Raw genomic sequence first — 18105 nt, forward strand, 5'->3', positions numbered from 1 at the left:
TGTTCTAGATTTCACTGAGGAGTGAAACAGTACTTAATGACTCAATATTTAACAAAGGGACAGAAAAAAAGTGTCTCATCTGCCAACAAAGTATCACCATACCAAAGGACCGAAAACTAATATTCTCAAAGGAGAAGGACATCCTAAGATACCAAGTTATTTACTGTATTCAGGCTGAATGGGGAATTTGGTGGGTTACCATAGCATTCTTTCACTTCTGGATTTACATGCAGTACTGAATTCTGATATAACAACTTCTGATGACCACATGAGTCTCACACGAAATAGACTTAACTATAAAAATCATAGTTCTACAACTAATTGTCAACAAAGTTAGCAAACCTAACTCACAAGGTGCCCAACAGTGGTACTTTTGGGAGGAATGAAGGAGCTCTTATTGTCATTGCAAGACTCTGTCCTTCAGAGTACTATGTCCCCCTGTATTTGGCTCTATTCTGTACACTGAGAGTTAACAAAATCAAAGACAACACACAAAAATTAAAATAAGCTCCATTCACTACCATAGATATTCTGACCTCGAGAAACATCTTGTTTCTGAACAACACACATAAAAAATGCTGGTGAACGCTGCAGGCCAGGCAGCATCTATAGGAAGAGGTACTGTCAAGGTTTCGGGCCGAAACCCTTCTTCAGAACTAAATGAAAGGAGAGACAGAAAGAGATTTGAAAGTGGGAGGGGGAGAGGGAGATCCCCCTCCCACTTTCAAATCTCTTTCTATCTCTCCTTTCAGTTAGTCCTGCTGAAGGGTCTCGGCCCGAAACGTCGACTGCACCTCTTCCTAGAGATGCTGCCTGGCCTGCAGCGTTCACCAGCAACTTTGATGTGTGTTGCTTGAATTTCCAGCATCTGCAGATTTCCTCGAGTTTGTGTTGTTTCTGAACAGTTTGATAAAGCTCTTTAACGTTAACCCAATGGAAACCAACACTACTATAATGTCTAGAACCAGAGGGCATAAGTTTAAATTGAGGGAGAAACTATTTAGAGGAAATTTGAGGAGAAATTTTTTCAGCCAAATGGTGGGTGAAATCTGGTATGTTCTGCCTGAGAATGTGGGTGGAGGTAGATATTCCCACCATATTAAAGATGTATTTAAAATGAGAACTTGTAATAAAATGGATTTCATTTGATTGAAGTCAGTGATAGTTAATCTGATTCTGATTCTGGGAATGGATGTTGAGGTATGGTTAACCATTAGGCCTACCCTACTGTACAAGAGTCTTAGGCACATCTATATAGCTAGAGTGTCCAAGACTTTGGCACAGTACTGTAGTAATTTTATGTATTGCACTGTAGTCCAGCCACAGAAAAAAACAAATTTCATGACATATGTGAGTGAAGATAAACCTGATTCTGATATGGGTCTCTGTTGTGGACCGAGAGTGGGAAGGGGGCAGGGAGAGGAGATTTATGGTTGGGAAAAGGGAAAGGGGGAGGGGAGGGAGCAGGAAGCACCAGAAAGGCACTCTGCATTTCTTTGGATTTAAATGACCTTGCCTGATGTCTCAGGGCTGCATGTCTCTGCACCCACACAACCCTGCCCCGGAACTCCTTCTCTGCCACCCTGTACCACACAACTCCTGTGGCGCCCCATCCTTGCCATTCCCGCCAGATTTACAAACTCACTCTCCTCTCGATGTTGGCCAATACAGTACTGTGTTGTACACCTCTGAATTTATTATTAATATAGCTATAGATAATGTCTGCTAACTCCTTATATATTAAAGCAGATTTGGATTTTAACAGGCTTTGGAGGATGGACTACAAGATATTTTGGAGGTTCTCCTAAAGAACATGATTCTGGGTGGGAGAAGGATTGTTCAACATGATAGATAATAGCCTGACAAGACACTGCACACCTTCCAGTTCTGACCAAAGGTCATTGTTCAGGAATGCTCTTTCTCCACAGACAAAGTTCTTCCAGCAGATATTCCCAACTTCATATCTCCACGGTGCTTGCTTCCATTTGCAATTCAAAACCCTATTACTATTGGGTACAAATATCTCCACATATCCACAATATCCTGTATTTCACCTTTTATCAATCACCACTGCAGAGACACACTTACAAAGTTCACACATTGTATGGAATGTGATGATGTTGATAGTGAAGAGGGCACTTTTAGGCTAATGGTTGCTATGATTAGTCGATAGGCTGGGAAGATCAATGGTTGCTGCTTAGGACTTACTGTGGAACAATACTTCCTAAGGATCTCTGAGTAACAGTCCTATGGATCTCTGAAAGTCTTTTATATCTTTATTATCAGAAGGACATTTTTGCACTGGAGAAAGAACAGAGGCAATTCACCAGGAAGTTACATGGATTGGAGAGGTTCAGTTATGTGCTGAAACTGGATAGGTAGTAGTTAGTCCTGATGGAGGGTCTCGGCCTGAAACGTCGACTGTACCTCTTCCTAGAGATGCTGCCTGGCCTGCTGCGTTCACCAGCAACTTTGATGTGTGTTGCTTGAATTTCCAGCATCTGCAGAATTCTTCGTGTAAATGGTAGAAACCTTTTTTTCTCCCTAGTAGCAGGTAGAGGCTCAGGAAAAGGGTAAGAGGTTTAAAGAGGGTCAAAGAACAATCTTCGACATCCAGAGGATGGCTGGAATCTGGAATGAGCTTCCTGAGATAGTTAAGGTAGTAAGATAGGCACATTCGTCTCTAATAGCTTGGGCTTCTAACTTAAACACACCTTAATAAGAAGTTAGTCATGCCTTACTGGAATACTGTATACAGTTCTAGTTGTTGCATTATAGGAACTGTACACTGTAGGATGGCACAGTAGCACAGTGGCCAATGTAACGCTTTGCAGTACCAGTGATCTGGGTTCAATTCCCACCTCGTCTGCAAGGACTTTGTATGTTCTCCCTGCGCCTGCATGGGTTTCCTTCGGGTGCTCCGGTTTCCACCCATATTCCAAAGACGTAAAAGTTAGTAAGTTGTGGGCTTGCAAAGTTAGCACAGGAAGCATGGTGACATTTGCAGGCTGCCCCCACCATATCTTTGGACTGTGTTAGTCGTTGACGCAAGCAACGCATTTCACTGTATGTTATGATGTTTCAATGTGCACGTGACAAGTATCTTTTATACCTTTATTATCAGAAGGACATTATTACACTTTAGAAAGAACAGAGGCAATTCAGCAGGAAGCTACATGGATTGGAGAGGTTCAGTTATGTGTTGAAACTGGATAGGTAGGAGTCTGCTCTCCATGGATTGTATGAGATTGAGGGGACCTGATAGAGGTGTATAAAATTATGAGAGACATAAGTAGGGTAAATGGTAGAAACTCTTTTTTCCATAACAGAAGGCTCAGGAAAAGGGTAAGGGGTTTAAAGAGGGTCAGAGAACAATTTGCTACATCCAGAGGATGGCTGGAATCTGGACTGAACTTCCTGAGTGTAGGGAGGAAGCTGGTACTCTAAAAACATTTAAGGATCACCCAGACACTTGAATTGCCAGTACACAGAGTCTAAGGACCAAACGGAAAGACTACAGATGGACATTTGATGGGCAGCACGGATGTGGTGGGCTGAAGGTTTTGTGCCAGAATACACTCGGTGGCCACTTTATTAGGTACACCTGTACATCTGCACCTTAATGCAAATATCTAATCAGCCAATCATATGGCAGCACCTCAATGCATAAAAGCCTGCAGACATGGTCAAGAGGTTCATTTGTTGCTCAGATCGAACATCATGGGGAAGAAATGTGATTTAAGTGGCCTTAACTATGGAATGATTTTTGGGGTCAGACGGGGTGGTTTGAGTATCTCAGAAAGTGCTGATTCCTGGAGTTTACAGAGAATGGTGCAACAAATAAATAAATAAAATCCAGTGAGTGGCAGTTCTGTGGCTGTAAATGCCTTGTTAATGTGACAGGTCAGAGGGAAATGGCCAGAATGATTTAAACTGACAGGAAGATGACAATAACTCAAATAAGCGCATGTTACAACAGTGGCGTGCAGAAGAGCATCTTAGAATGCAAAACTCATCAAGCCCTGAAGTGGATGGGCCACCGTAACAGAATACCACAAACATGCACTTAAGTAGCCACTTTATTAGGTACAGGCATACTTAATAAAATACCACTGAGTATAGTTCCGTGACTTTTAGAAACTATAACTCAAATAGAGATTATGTATTTGCACAGAAATACATCTTTGAAAATCTATCTGTTATGTTAATGTTCCCAATTATTAGCATTCAAAATGAAATTTATGCCTTTGTAAGTATATGGAACTTCAGGGGAAGTCAACTTTTCGAAACCTAAATCACCACCCCATACTTGCTGAAGAGAAACTGGAAAATAATTCTGAGTAATTTCATACATGAAATGTGGTGAATGCAGTTTGCTGAGGGAAAGGAAATCACATTATGCTGGACCTACAGCTCTCTAATTCCCCACTCTCTGGTCTTGCACTGGATATTAGATGATCTGTAGTAGACAGCTGTTGTTCCCAGAGGATCATGGGTTTGCGCCTCTGGTGGACTGTGTCCTCTCCAGGACACAAGCCTGGGTGGGAAGATTTGAAGAACCGGCTGTTGCCCATGCAGCGGGCTCCCCCTCTCCACGTCACTGATGTAGTCCAAGGGATGGGCAAGTGCCCATACAGCTTGGCACCAGTGTCGTCACAGAGGTTGCCAGAATGGAGTTGTAAACAGCATCAAACTGCCTTAGGGACCCTGACCCGGGTGTTTACTGGGGAGGTATGGCTGTGAGGCAGCAGAGGTTTAAAATCACTTTTCCTTCTCCTGATACAACACCTGAAAATACTAGCGCAGTCGAAAATCAGAATAAGCCAAAGAAGTCGCATGTAATCCTGAGTATCACAGAGTCTGCTGGGAAACTAGCCTCCTTTTTCAGTGGGATTTTCAGTCTCCCTGGTGAGCTTTTCTGGAGTAAAACTCTTCTAAATGATGCAAATAGCAGTGCAAATGCAATAGATTTTGACCTCACAGGCCTGAAGACAACTTGGATTGTTAACAGTACTTCTCTAAAAAAAATTTAATAACATTTCAAATTGGATTCTTCCTGACATCTCAACTTTCTGCAATCTCAAATACAACTTCAGAATTGTGCCTTGACTGCTTTAGAAGATGAGGATCAGAGTTACTCTCAGTTTCTTAACTTCAGGATTATTCCAGGTCACTGCTTTAACCCCTGCCATTCTTTAAGGTTCAATGCTTTGTGCTGCACCAGGTCTATCACCCAAAGTTCATTCTCAAGGAGGGAAGAAGTCATTTACTTCTCCACCAGCAGGCAGAAACCCGCCCTCCCCCCCCCCATTGGCAGACATTCAGAGACTGCTCTCATGCCTTACAGACTCCTTCCTGGCATCTTCCATCTGACACTGGAAGGTCTCTGTAGACCCTTTCACAAAGAAATACCCTCCTGTTTGCACCTCCTCACCAATCTACCCCGGGTCCTGTAACCTTCAGAGCCCTGTCTCACAATGCTTCCTATTCATTGGCAGGATGTTTACTACCCGTGTTGTGGTACAGTATGTCAGTTTATGAACTTGCTTCACAAATCACACTTCCCCACAACCATGAGAAAGTTTAAGACGTCATCAGGAAGCATCTCACATGCAAACCTAATGATCTATTCTGTACACCTGAAGTCCCTGCTCTTTTTATGAACTTCACAAACAACGTTAAGGCGATTCTTTGTGTTAACACCAACAAATTGATATAAACTAATTTTTAGACAGCTGGGTTTGTTCGTTACTTGTTATTTCCAAATTTTGAAGCACTTAGGCTAGTGAACGCAGTGATGGTACATCGGCAGTGATGCAGATTTCACATGCAGTTTACACTAGTCCAACTACACATGAGCAAACTGCATACAGGCAGCCCCACACCCGTCATGATCTCTTAAATTCTGCATCTCAGATTTTTAAGTAATGATTTGTGACTTCCATAAGGGTGAATTTCTGTTACCTATACTACTACTGTACTACACAGGGTTACCTGTATTGTGAGGGCCCTTTTCCTAGAATTAACCAACTTCTGAATATTTAAAATACTGCAGATGCTAGAAATCTGAAATCAAAGCAGAAGATGCTTCAACCTGAAACATTAACTCGATTTCTCTTTGTTCAGACGCTGCTTGATCAGTGGAGTGTTCCCACAGCATTTACTGTCTTTCACGGATATTTTCCTTGCTGCAGTTCTGAGACGATAAGGTGATACTGATAATGATAAACATTATGCAGCAATTCATAGGTTTACTTAAGTAAATATGTGCCCCGCCCTAAGTAATGGGATAGCGGTGCTTTAACTGATCTGAGGTTTGTGGTAAGGATCTACTAAGTAAACATTGTTCCTCTAACTGTAGCTCAGAAACTCAGTCACTTGTGTTGTTTAAACTATTAACTACCTGCTGCTGCCTCTGTAATAGTTCTTGACTAATTTACGTTCAAGGTGTTGAATAATTAATTGCATGATCGATTGAGTGCAAAGGTTGTCTTTGTAGCAGAATAAAAAATACTACCACAAGCAAATTAAAATCCAAACTCTTTCTTATAGAATGGGAGGGTATCGTGTGGCAATGACTAAAAATACAAATACAAATGTTTCACAGGGAATCAAAGAGTATTTTATCTCCCTGCTTACTGCAGGGTTAGTTACATTTCTTGGGTCAGAGGGTCGTGGGCCTGTGGACTTCATTACCACAGCTGGCAGTGGAGGCCAGGTCATTGGGTATATTTAAAGAAGAGGCTGAGAGGTTCTTGATTAATCATGGCATCAAAGCTTATGGGAAGAAGGCAGGAGAGTGGTGTTGAGAGGGATAATAAATCAGCCACGATGGAATGGAGGAGCAGACTCGATAGGCTGAATGGCCTAATTCTGCTCCTATGTTTTATGGTCTTATGATGTAAACCTGAAAATAATGCCAGTGTTATAGATTCATAGTCATAGAAAACTACAACACAGAAACAGGCCCTTCAGCCCATCTAGTCTGGCCATTTAAACTGCCTACTCCCACCTACCGGGACCATAGCCCTCCCATCACTGTACCTATTGAAACTTCTCTTTAACGTTGAAATCGAGCTCACGTGACCACTTGTGCTGGCAGCTCTTTCCACACTCTCATGACCCTCTGAGTGAAGAAGTTTCCCCTTGTGCTCCCCTTAAACTTAGACTTTTCACCTCCCACTGTTCTGAGAAATGAGGAAGACCGGAAAAGCAGAATATTTATAAAAAAAATTGAGCGATTAGTAAATATTAGTGTACGGGCAAATTTTGCTGTGCTAGTTCATGAAGAAAGTATGCACATAAATAATTAGGGAGGCAAATTATGCACTGACCCTTATTGGAATAAGCAAGCTTAGATACAGACAGTTGTAAGACTTCATTGTGATCAGAACTGAGCACTGGTTAAATTTTAGTTTCCTTATCTAAAGATGGAGATAGTTTTTTTACAATAAAAATATAGTGGTATGATTTCTGGGAAGAGGTGACTATCTTAGGGGAGGGATCTGGAAGGGAAAATATATATATTCTGGGGAGACTAGAAGAACGAGAGATAATCACCTTGTTTAATATTATCAGAGAACTCAACTGGGTAGATGCTATGTTCTAGGAGGTACCTGGAACAGTAACTCCGTCTCAAGAAGCCACTAACATGGCTCGTTGGATACCAGTCAACATCAATCTCTTAGCAGGGAATTAAGCAGAAGCGAGCTCAAAGCCTGTTAGCTCTGCAGTTGTTTAAGTCTTCCGTGCCTTTTAGGACTGAGATAAGGAGAAAAGTCTTCCTTCAGAAAATCGTACATCTGTGGAACACTTTCTCTCAGAAGGGTAGAGATGCTCAGTGGTTGAACGTTATTCATGAACGTCATTAGGTGAATTTGGTTTTTATGGGAAGCTGGGGATCTGAGGGTAGTTGCGGGGTGGGGGAGGTGTGTGGAGAGGATTACTCTGATCTTACGGAGCAGCCTTGACAGGCTGTATGACCTGCATCTGTGTCTGTATCACGTTTTTACTATACATCAACTTAGTTTCCCAAGCTTCAAGCCTATTCACCAACTTTATTAAAATGGCAGATAAAGGAATTTAATTCGTGCATATGAAGCACCTTGAGGCAATGTCAGGCCCTGTAATTTTTTTGAGTTGAAGCTGCTTAGGGTTCAAAAGTGTATATGGTTGTATCAATGTATTAGGACAGAGCTCAGATCAAGTCTTTTGCTGCCTTACCTGTCATGAAATTTGTTTATCAGTAGCAGTGCAATGTAGACATAAAATCACTAGAAGTTATGGAATAAATAGATAAATAGTGTGAAGGAAAGGAATAATGAGGTAGTGTTCATAGATTCATGGACAATTCAGAGATCTATTGAGAGGAACTGTTTCTGACTTGCTGAGTCTGGGTCTTCAGGTTCCTGTACTTTGTCCCTGAATACAGAAACAAAAAGAGGGTATCTCCTGGATGATGAGGGCCTTTAATGATGGATACCACCTTTTTTGGGGCACCACCTCCTGAAGAGGTCCTCGACGATGGAGAGATCAGTGCCTGTGATGGAGTGACTGACCCTCTGCAGCCTCTTGATCCCGTGCACTGGAGGCTCCAGACCAGGCTGTGAAAGAGCCAGTTAGAATGATCTCCAGGCCCATCTTTAAAAACTTGCTGGAGTCATTGGTCCAAATCAAATCTCGTCGAGCTCCAAATGAAGTGATGTGCCTTCTTCATGATTGTATCAATATGTTAGACCCAGGATAGATTCTCTAAGATGTTGACACCCAGGAACTTAAAGCTACTCAACCTTTCCACCACTGACCCAGGCGATGAGGATGGGTGGGTGTTCTCCTGACTTCCCCTCTCTGAAGTCCACAATCATTTCCTTGGTCTCGCTGACACTGAGTGTGAAGTTGTTTTTGTGACAACCTAGTCACTACCGCACATCTCCTCGTTGCATTCTGAGATTTTATCAACAACAGTGGTGTCATCTGAGAAATTATAAATGATGCTTGAGCTGTGCTAACAGGGTGGTCAGCTCTCAGACGTTGAAGTGATTATAAAAGGCATATGGAGTGCAGACACTGGAAATCTGAAATACACTAAGTGCCACTTTATTAGGTGCCTCCTGTTCATGGTTTTCTGTTGCTGTAGCCCATCCACTTCAAGGTTTGATGTACTGTGCAGTCAGAGATGCTCTTCTGCACGCCACTGTTGTCTGAGTTAGACCATAAGACTATAAGACATAGGAGCAGAATTAGGCCATCGAGTCTGCTCCGCCATTCAATCATGGTAGATCCTTTCTCCCCCTCGCCAGCCCCACTCCCTGGTCTTCTCCCTGTAACCTTTGATGAATTGTCCAATCTCGAACCTATCAAGCTCTGCCTTAAATACACCCAACAACCTGACCTCCATAGCTGCTTGTGGTAATAAATTCCACAAATTCACCACCCTCTGACTAAAGAAACCTCTCTGCTTCTCTGTTTTAAATGGACGTCCCTCTATCCTGAGGCTGCGCCCTCTTGTCCTAGACTCCCTCTCTCTGGGAAAAAACATCCTTTCCACATCCACTCTGTCTAGGCCTTTCCACATTCGAAAGGCTTCAATGAGATCAAGGAAAAAAGGAGGAACTTAGAAGGGTTAATGGCGCCTAACAACGACTCCTTTACTTGTGTCTTCGGAAGCAGCTCTATTTCCATCTTTAATATCTCTATCTCTCCCTTTCAGAGTTCTTTTGAAGACCCTGACCTGGAGTTACGCACTGACTATGGTTCTTTGCAGGAATGGGACCCACTCTCGGGTTCCATAACTGGCTGTTGTTCGGCATGCCAAAGGTTCGGCCTAATAGTCCGGCTTGAATTCGGAAGCCTAGGATCTCGGGCCTCTGAAGATGGGTGAATCAAGGGTCGGTGTCATGACAGGAGACCCGTGTGTCATCGGGGGAGTTGGGATGTCTGCTGTGTGCCTGGAGACCTGGGATCTTTGCGCTCCTCAGGCACAGAGCTCAAAAAAAGGGACATAACGGACTTTTAATTTCATAACCGGTGAGTTGTTTGTTATTTCTCCCTGCTTGCTGGGAAAATGGAGGCACCTCTTTCCCCTTAGCAGGGAGAGAGAGAATCTGGCATATGTCGGATATCGCGTGAAACGTGGTCTTTGAGGTAACTGCAAGTCTGTGTCTTTGCTGTTGCTTTGCTCACGTTTGAGTGCTCAGTGGTGGTGCCAATGATTCTTTTTGCTGGTGGAGGGAGGGGGCATTGTTGCTCGCTGCTGCTTGCGCACGGGAGGGGGGAGCTGGGGGGGGCTTTGAGGTTCTAACATTTAATTGTCGTTCATTCTTTGGGGTACTCCTCTGTTTTTGTGGATGGTTGCGAAGAGAAAGCATTTCAGGATGTATATTGTATACATTTTGTACCTTTGAGATCCCCCTCCTCTTTCTAAATTCTAGCAAGTACAGACCAGAGCTATCAAACGTGCCTTGTATGATAACCCTTTCATTCCTATAATCATCCTTGTGAACCTCCTCTAAACCCACTTCAAAGCCAGCACATCTTTTCTTAGATGAGGAGCCCAAAACTGTTCACAATACTCAAGATGAGGCCTCACCAGTGCTTTATAAAGCCTCAGCATCACATCCTTGCTCTTGTATTCTAGACCTCTTGAAATGAATGCTATCATAGCATTTGCCTTCCTCACCACCAACTCAACCTACAAGTTAATCTTTAGGGTTTTCTGCACAAGAACTTCCAAGTCCCTTTGCATCTCAAATTTTTGGATTTTCTCCCCATTTAGAAAATAGTCTGTACATTTATTTCTTTACCAAAGTGCATGACCATGCATTTTCCAACATTGTATTTCATTTGCCACTTTCTTGCTCATTCTCCTAATCTGTCTAAGTCCTTCTGCAGCCTTCCTGTTTCCTCAATACTACCTGCCCCTCCAATCTTCGTATCATCTGCAAACGTGTCAACAAAGCCATCTATTCCATCATCTAAATCATTTATATACAGCATAGAAAGAAGCGGTCACAACATCGACCCCTGCGGAACACCACTAGTCACTGGCAGCCAAATGGAAAAGGATCCTTTTATTCCCCCTGGCTGCCTCCTACCAATCAGCCAATGCTCTAACCATGTTAGTAACTTTCTTGTAATATCATGGGATCTTAACTTGGTAAGCATCCTCATGTGTGGCACCTGGTCAAAGGCCTTCTGAAAGTCCACATATACAACATCCACTGCATTACCTTTATCTATCCTACTTGTAATGTCCTCAAAGAATTCCAACAGGTTAGTCAGGCAGGATTTTCCTTAAGGGAACCATACTGACTTTGTCCTATGTTGTACTGTGTCACCAAGTACTCCATAACCTCATCCTTAACAATTGACTCTAACATCTCCCCAACCACTGAGGTTAGGTTAACTGGTCTATAATTTCCTTTCTGCTGCCTCCCTCCTTTCTTAAAGAGTGGAGTGACATTTGCAATTTTCCAGTCGTTTGGAACATGCTAGAGGCCAATGATTCTTGAAATATCATTACTAATGCCTCTGCAATTTCTACTGCTACTCTCCTCTGATCTCTCTCATTAACAGGGCATTTTTGCCCACAGAACTAGTGCTCACTGGACTTTTTTTAGTGTTTTGTTGAACATCCCAGGAGTTCAGCAGTTTCTGAGATACTCAAAGCACCCCTTCAGGCATCAATAATCATTCCATGGTCAAAGTCACTTAGATTACATTTCTTTCCCCATTTTGATTTTTGGTCTGAACCACAACTGAACCTCTTGACTATGTCTGCATGCTTTTATACATCGAGCTGCTGCCAACGATTGGCTGATTAGATATTTGTATTAATGACCAGTTGTACAGGTGTACCTAATAAAGTGGCCACTGAGTGTAAAGGCAGATTATGCTGAAACCACTTATCAGGTCAGACAGCATTCTGTAGGAAGAGAAAGAATTAATGTTTCATGTTGAAAACCTTTGGTCTAAACTGGTAAAGAGATAAAACAAATTAGTTTCAGTAGTAGAGAAGATGGTGGGCGTGGAGGGGGTGAATAGTAGATCAAAGGAAATATCACTGAGAGGCAGATATCAAATGACTTACAGTGGCTGTCAGAGGTCAATTATACTTCTTTGTCTGTCTTAGTTGTTGCTAATAGCCCCATGTCGGACTTGCAGAAAAAGGAAAAGCTGATCCAATATGATGGGGAGAAATGGCCAGTGCTGACACAGACTGAAAGTGTGAGTTATTTAAAGTTGCAGAATCTTACACTCAACATAGAACATAGAAGACTACGGCTCAGTTCAGGCCCCCTCAGCCTACGATAGGCTGACCTTTCAACCTACTCTAAGATCAATCTAGCCCTTCCCTCCTACACAGTTCTTCCATTTTTCTATCATCTATCTGCCTATCTAAGAGCTTCTTAAATGTCCCTAATGTATCTGCCTTTACCAACACCCCTGACAGGGCAATCCAGGCACCCACCACATATCCAAACCTGCCTCTGACACCTTAAGATTATACCCTACCCCTTGTATACACCCTGGGAAAAAGTTACTGGCTATCCACTTGATCTATACTTCATACCATTTTGTACACCTCTATCAGTTCATCTCTCATCCTCCTCTGCCTCAAACAGGAAGGTGCTAGCTCACCTAACCCATCCTCGTAATACATGCTCTGTAGTGGAGCTGCAGCATTGTCTCGCAGCTGTTGAACCCAATCCCCCTGACTAATGAGGGCCAACACACCACATGCCTTCTTAATAACCCCACCAACTCACGCAGCTGCTTTAAGGGATCTGTGGTCGTGGACCCAAGATGCCCCCTGTTTCTCCACGCTGTATTCTGCCTTTGAATTCAACGGTGTCCAAAGTGAATCATCTCACACTTCTCCGGAAAGCTGGAATTGGTCATCATTGTATCAGTGCGGGAGACTAAAGGCTGGTGTGTCAGACTCGGGGAGTTAAAATGACAAGGAGCAAAAAGCTCAGAGTAACTCCTGCTGACTGAGTGCAGATGCTCCATGGAGTGATCAGCCAATCTTCACTTATCTTCTCTGATGTGGAGAAGACCACCAGTGCGCACAGAGCGGACCGGACTGGAGGAAGGAGAGCTGAATCACTGCTTCACCTGCGAGGCCAGGCAACATCTACGGAAAGGAATTAAACGATCAATGTTTCGGGCTGAGGCCCTTCATCAGGAGGGGTTGTGTGTGTTACCCTGGATTTCCAACATCTGCAGAATCTTGCTCCCGGATGGTGGTAGGGGATGAGTTGAAAGGAAGGGTTTTGTTCCTTCTGCAACTGCATGACAAAATGGGGTGGATGGTAACAACCAGAGCAATTCTGTTCTGGGTGAGAGAAGAGGTGAGGAAATTAGATGAGATGTGGTCAGGAGCTCTGTCCACTATGGTAGCTAAGGCTTACATGGAAGAAAGGTATTTCAAAAATGTAGCTGTATAGAATGTCTATTTGTCAGAGCAAATGTAACAGAGACAGAGGAACCAGAAGAACGGAATGGAGCTCTAAAGAGGCATTGTGGGAGGAAGTATAGTCAAGATAGCTGTGGGAGTCTGGCTCTCCTTCGTCTCTTCTGCTACTGAAAGCAAATTCCTTTCTCATTTTGGAGGAACAAGATTCTGCAGATGCTGGAATCTGGAGAAGCAAAGAGGGAGTCAGCAGGTCGAGCGGCATCTTTGGAGGAGAAGGAACTGTCAACACTTTAAGTCAAAACACAACAGGTAAAAACTCCCCCCCCCCCGCACAGAAACTGGTTAGGCCACTGTGTTTCTCAGCAGGTTGCTGTTGTTTCTCTTTCCTCCCAGTTCTGACAAAGGATCCCAGACCTGAAATGTTTATTTTTGCTTCTTTTTTTCTACAGATGCTGACTCGCCTGCTTGGTGTTCTAGCATTTACTGTTTCTATTGAAATGATATGAACCAAACACGAGGAGCTGGGGGAGCAGTGCCAGAGACAGAGGTAGAGGGCACGATACGAGCCTGTAGAGGTGGGGTGCAGAGACTTTGCTGGCTGCTCACTGAGCAGAGCCTGCTGTCTCCTTGGCATTATTGGGGCTGCAAAGAAAAGAGCCATCAGAACCATCACAGAGACTGCTGAGTGAACTCCCAGAAGGCTATGGATCAAGAGGTGTGACCCATGGACCAACGCTGCTGGGACACGAATCAGGGCCTGATCAACCCTGGCTGGGATGCCTGGGTGAGGGTATTTCGTCTGATGTTGAAAGACCCAAAGCGCACGATGACCCCAGGTCACATCGCTGATGATGTATCCCAGCACATCCTAGGATGAACCTCAGCATCAAAAAGATTATCTGCGTTCCACTTAACACAGATCTTTTATGATCCACTTATCTCAGATCTTTATGATCTTCAACTTGCATTGACGACATTGAGAGTGACAATCGATCACACGTCTACAATCCTATGCTTTCAATACAAAGTTAAACACTTCTGCAATAAAACACTTAAATCTGCTGTCTGAATATCTTCAACGTATGCTTATGCATTTTTTTCTGGTCTTGGCAAATTCGCTCCACACATTTTCCTCTAGATTTGAGATCATTTCACTTTGCCTTCTGCAGTGAGCTTGGCAGCATTGGCTGCCTTGTAATATTTTTAGGCAATCATTCACCAGAGCTGATAGGCTTTGTGCATATTTCTGTTTAATTCCCTGCTAAAGGATTAATGTTGTTTGATTTCCAGAAAGGTGGGCTAGCTGTTTGCAATCAGCTACATTCTTAGAGATGCAACAAACTCAACTAATTGCCCATTTGATCCAAGTCTAATAAAGATTTAAATTTCAAACTGATACGCAAGAGGTAAAGCTGGTGGGGGACGTTACCAGGCAGGGCCCCGTGCCCTCCATTAAGGACAGCTGGAAGGTAGGTCAGCAACAATTCAGAAACGCTGGGCACGTAAAGTCTTAGAGTCACACAGCACAGAAGCAAGGCCTTTGACCCAACTGGCCCAAGGTGACCACGATTCTGATTCTAAGGTAGTCCTGTTCACCTAACGTTTGGCCTCTATCCCTCTAAAACTTTCCTACCCAGGTGCCTGTCCAAGTATCTTTTGAATGTTGTTTATGTACCTGCCCTAACCACTTCCTCTGGCTGCATATTCCATATACTGAACACCCTCTGTTGCCTCTCAGGTTCCTATTATATCTCTCCACTCTTACCTTAAACCTTTGACCTCTACACAAGAGTTTCTGCAGCTGCTAGAATCCAGATCACCACACAAATGCTGGAGGAACTCGGCAGGTCAGGCAGCACCTGAGAATGGGAATGGGAAGTAGAATTAAAATGGGTGGTCACCGGGAAATCCAGCCTGTTGTGGCAGATGGAGCGAAGGTGCCTGACAATGGGAAGTGGACTTTCTGCCACGACAGACAGGATTTCGCCAGTGTCGAGCACCCCTCACTTCATCCACCACAAGAGGCGTGATTTCCCAGTGGCCACCCTTTTTAATTCTACTTTCCATTCCCATCCCCATCCCGACATGTCAGTCCATGGCCTCCTCTACTGTCATGATGAGGCCACACTCAGATTGGAGGAGCATCACCTCATATTCAGTCTGGGTAGCCTCCAACGTGACCACATAGACACTGATTTCTCTAACTTCTGGCAATTTCTCCCCCTGTTCCCTTCTCTCTTTTCCATTCTGGCTTCCCTCTTACCCCTTCCCCTCTCCTTGCCTACCCATCACCTCCCTCTGGTGATTCTCTCCCTTCCCTTTCTCCCATGGTCGGCTTTCTCCTATCAGATTCCTTCTTCTTCAGCCCTTCACCTTTTTCACCTATCACCTCCCAGCTTCTTACTTCAGCTCACTGAGTCAGTGCTGACCATCAGCCACGCATTAACCAGCAATCTTATATTAATCCCAGTTTTTATTCTTCTGGCATTCCCATCAACTCCGCTACTTATCTACAGACTTAGCAATTCTCAGAGGCCAATTAAGCTACCAACTCTTATCTCTGAGGAGTGGGAAAAAACCAGATCACCCAGAGGAGAACCAATGCGATCACAGGGAGAACATGCAAACTCCTCATAGACAGCATGAGAGGTAAAGATTAAACCTTTGAAACAGTGAGACAGTAGCCCTTTGAGTTAGCGTCACCCAAAACAACTGTAACTATCAACTCCTATCTTGGCTGGTCCTGACCTGAGCGTAGTTGTTGATTTAATTTTAATGTAAGTGTTACATTAAGTGGGAATGAAGATTGAATTATGGTTGTACTGGTAACAAGTAGAGAGACTTTGAGAGAAATATTCACTCTATTCTGTTTTTGTGTTGCCTGCCAACTATTATCCATTAACCAGTTATTGTGAAACTGCTAATCAAATTGTGTCAATTTGCACCATGTAGTTGTAATCCGCACCTGGCGTTTCCCAATAACGTTTGAGCTGACATCATTGTATTATGGGACAAAGTGTGGTGAATTTCTCAAGACCTTTATAACAAGCAGAGCGATTGTTTGAAGGCATTTTGTACGATGCCCCCATCGTTTCAGCCACCTTATCTTTATTATATGTCTGTCCCATAATCTGTACTTGATTTTTTAAGGTGTGAGATGTCATTTAAGCCATATGGAAAATAAATTCTCAGCAGTGACACACGGGGGGAGGTGCAGAGGGATGGATTATCTTGCAGTGTACAGGCCAATGTGTGTGTTTGATCTCTGGCAATGTACTGTGGGCATAGTACTCAATCTAACAGAACCATTCCTTCTTCCAATTACAAGTAGAGGCCACAGGCCATAGCAACAAAAACTCTGGCTCAGTTTTTCTCCAATTAGTTAAGTTATTCCAAGGATTAAAATGATAGTGCTATCCCAGTGGAAGTTAACACTCTAGAACAAACAAAGTGCAAACATGCCATCTTTTCTGCACAATATCTATTTCAGTTTTACAGGCAAAATGCATCTCCATTGAGAGGTACACTTTCACCAATACTGGGTTCAATAGAAAATAGACAAACATTTAATCTTCTATTCTGTACTTGAGATTGCGTGTCCTTTCTTCATTATCTCTTCATCTCCTGGAATTTCCCAATAAACTTTAAGCTGGCATCATGGTAGAAAGTGTGGTAAATTTCTCTGGATCTTTGTATCAACCATCGCAGTTTGTGATATATAATGAACAATCATTTTACACAGGCTAATGGTATATGGTTTATGTTTAGTGTGAAAGACTGCAACAGAGGAAGCAAGATTCAGCAAGAAATTATCAGTGCAATAGGTACGTTAACGAGTAAAGAATTAGTCCATTCCCGCCCATCTACTGTAATCATGTAAATCAGACCTGCTCCCACCTGCCCCCCGTGCCTCCTGCTTGCATGGACATCCGATGGCAAGGATGCTTTTGGCCATCATTTCCAAAGGTTAGAAGAAATGGATGCCTAAAATTGTTTGGATTTTCTTCCCCACGTGTTTGGCCATACTAACGCAAGTTTGTGGTTGCACTGGTTCAAAAACATCTCAGCTTGCTGACATTAGAGAGAAGACAGCAGACGTCAGATTTGGAGAACGTACAGACTTTACACATTGGCTCACTCTGTGTGTTGTAACTATTTGTTCACTGAGTCATTTTTCCCAGCTCATGATGGAAGAAGGCAAGAAAATTCAAGAGAATGAAATTTATAGAGAGGCTGGACTGTTGAAACCAATTCTTCAGCCTCATCTTTTGGGGTTTGACTGTCATCAAGGATGAAGGCAAGCTTTCTCCTTCTATCAGTTGGTGAACTCTCCACGACAATTCATGGTTGGCTAAGGCAGGTCTCTAGATCTATTATTTAGTCCTATAGCTGTGAGTTTGCATCACCTGCTGTTCCTTGGTTTAGCAGGCATATGGCCCTGTGTTGGCACCACAGGTTTAAGTCTACAATTTTACACTCTACTGCTCTCCTCAGAGCCAGCTAGGTTCCCTGGTAGTTACATTAGAGCTCATGCCAGGTCAGGAAGTTGACTTATAATGTTACACACTGTTAAATATGACCTTCATGCATTTTACTTAATACAGCGATGGTGCCACGCAATATGATAAGTGAGCCCTGCTCCTGAAGAGATGACTCATAGTTTCCCAATGGTTGTACAATCATCCTGT

The sequence above is a fragment of the Mobula hypostoma genome, chromosome 5, assembly GCF_963921235.1.
Source record: "Mobula hypostoma chromosome 5, sMobHyp1.1, whole genome shotgun sequence".
Lineage (NCBI taxonomy): Eukaryota > Metazoa > Chordata > Chondrichthyes > Myliobatiformes > Myliobatidae > Mobula > Mobula hypostoma.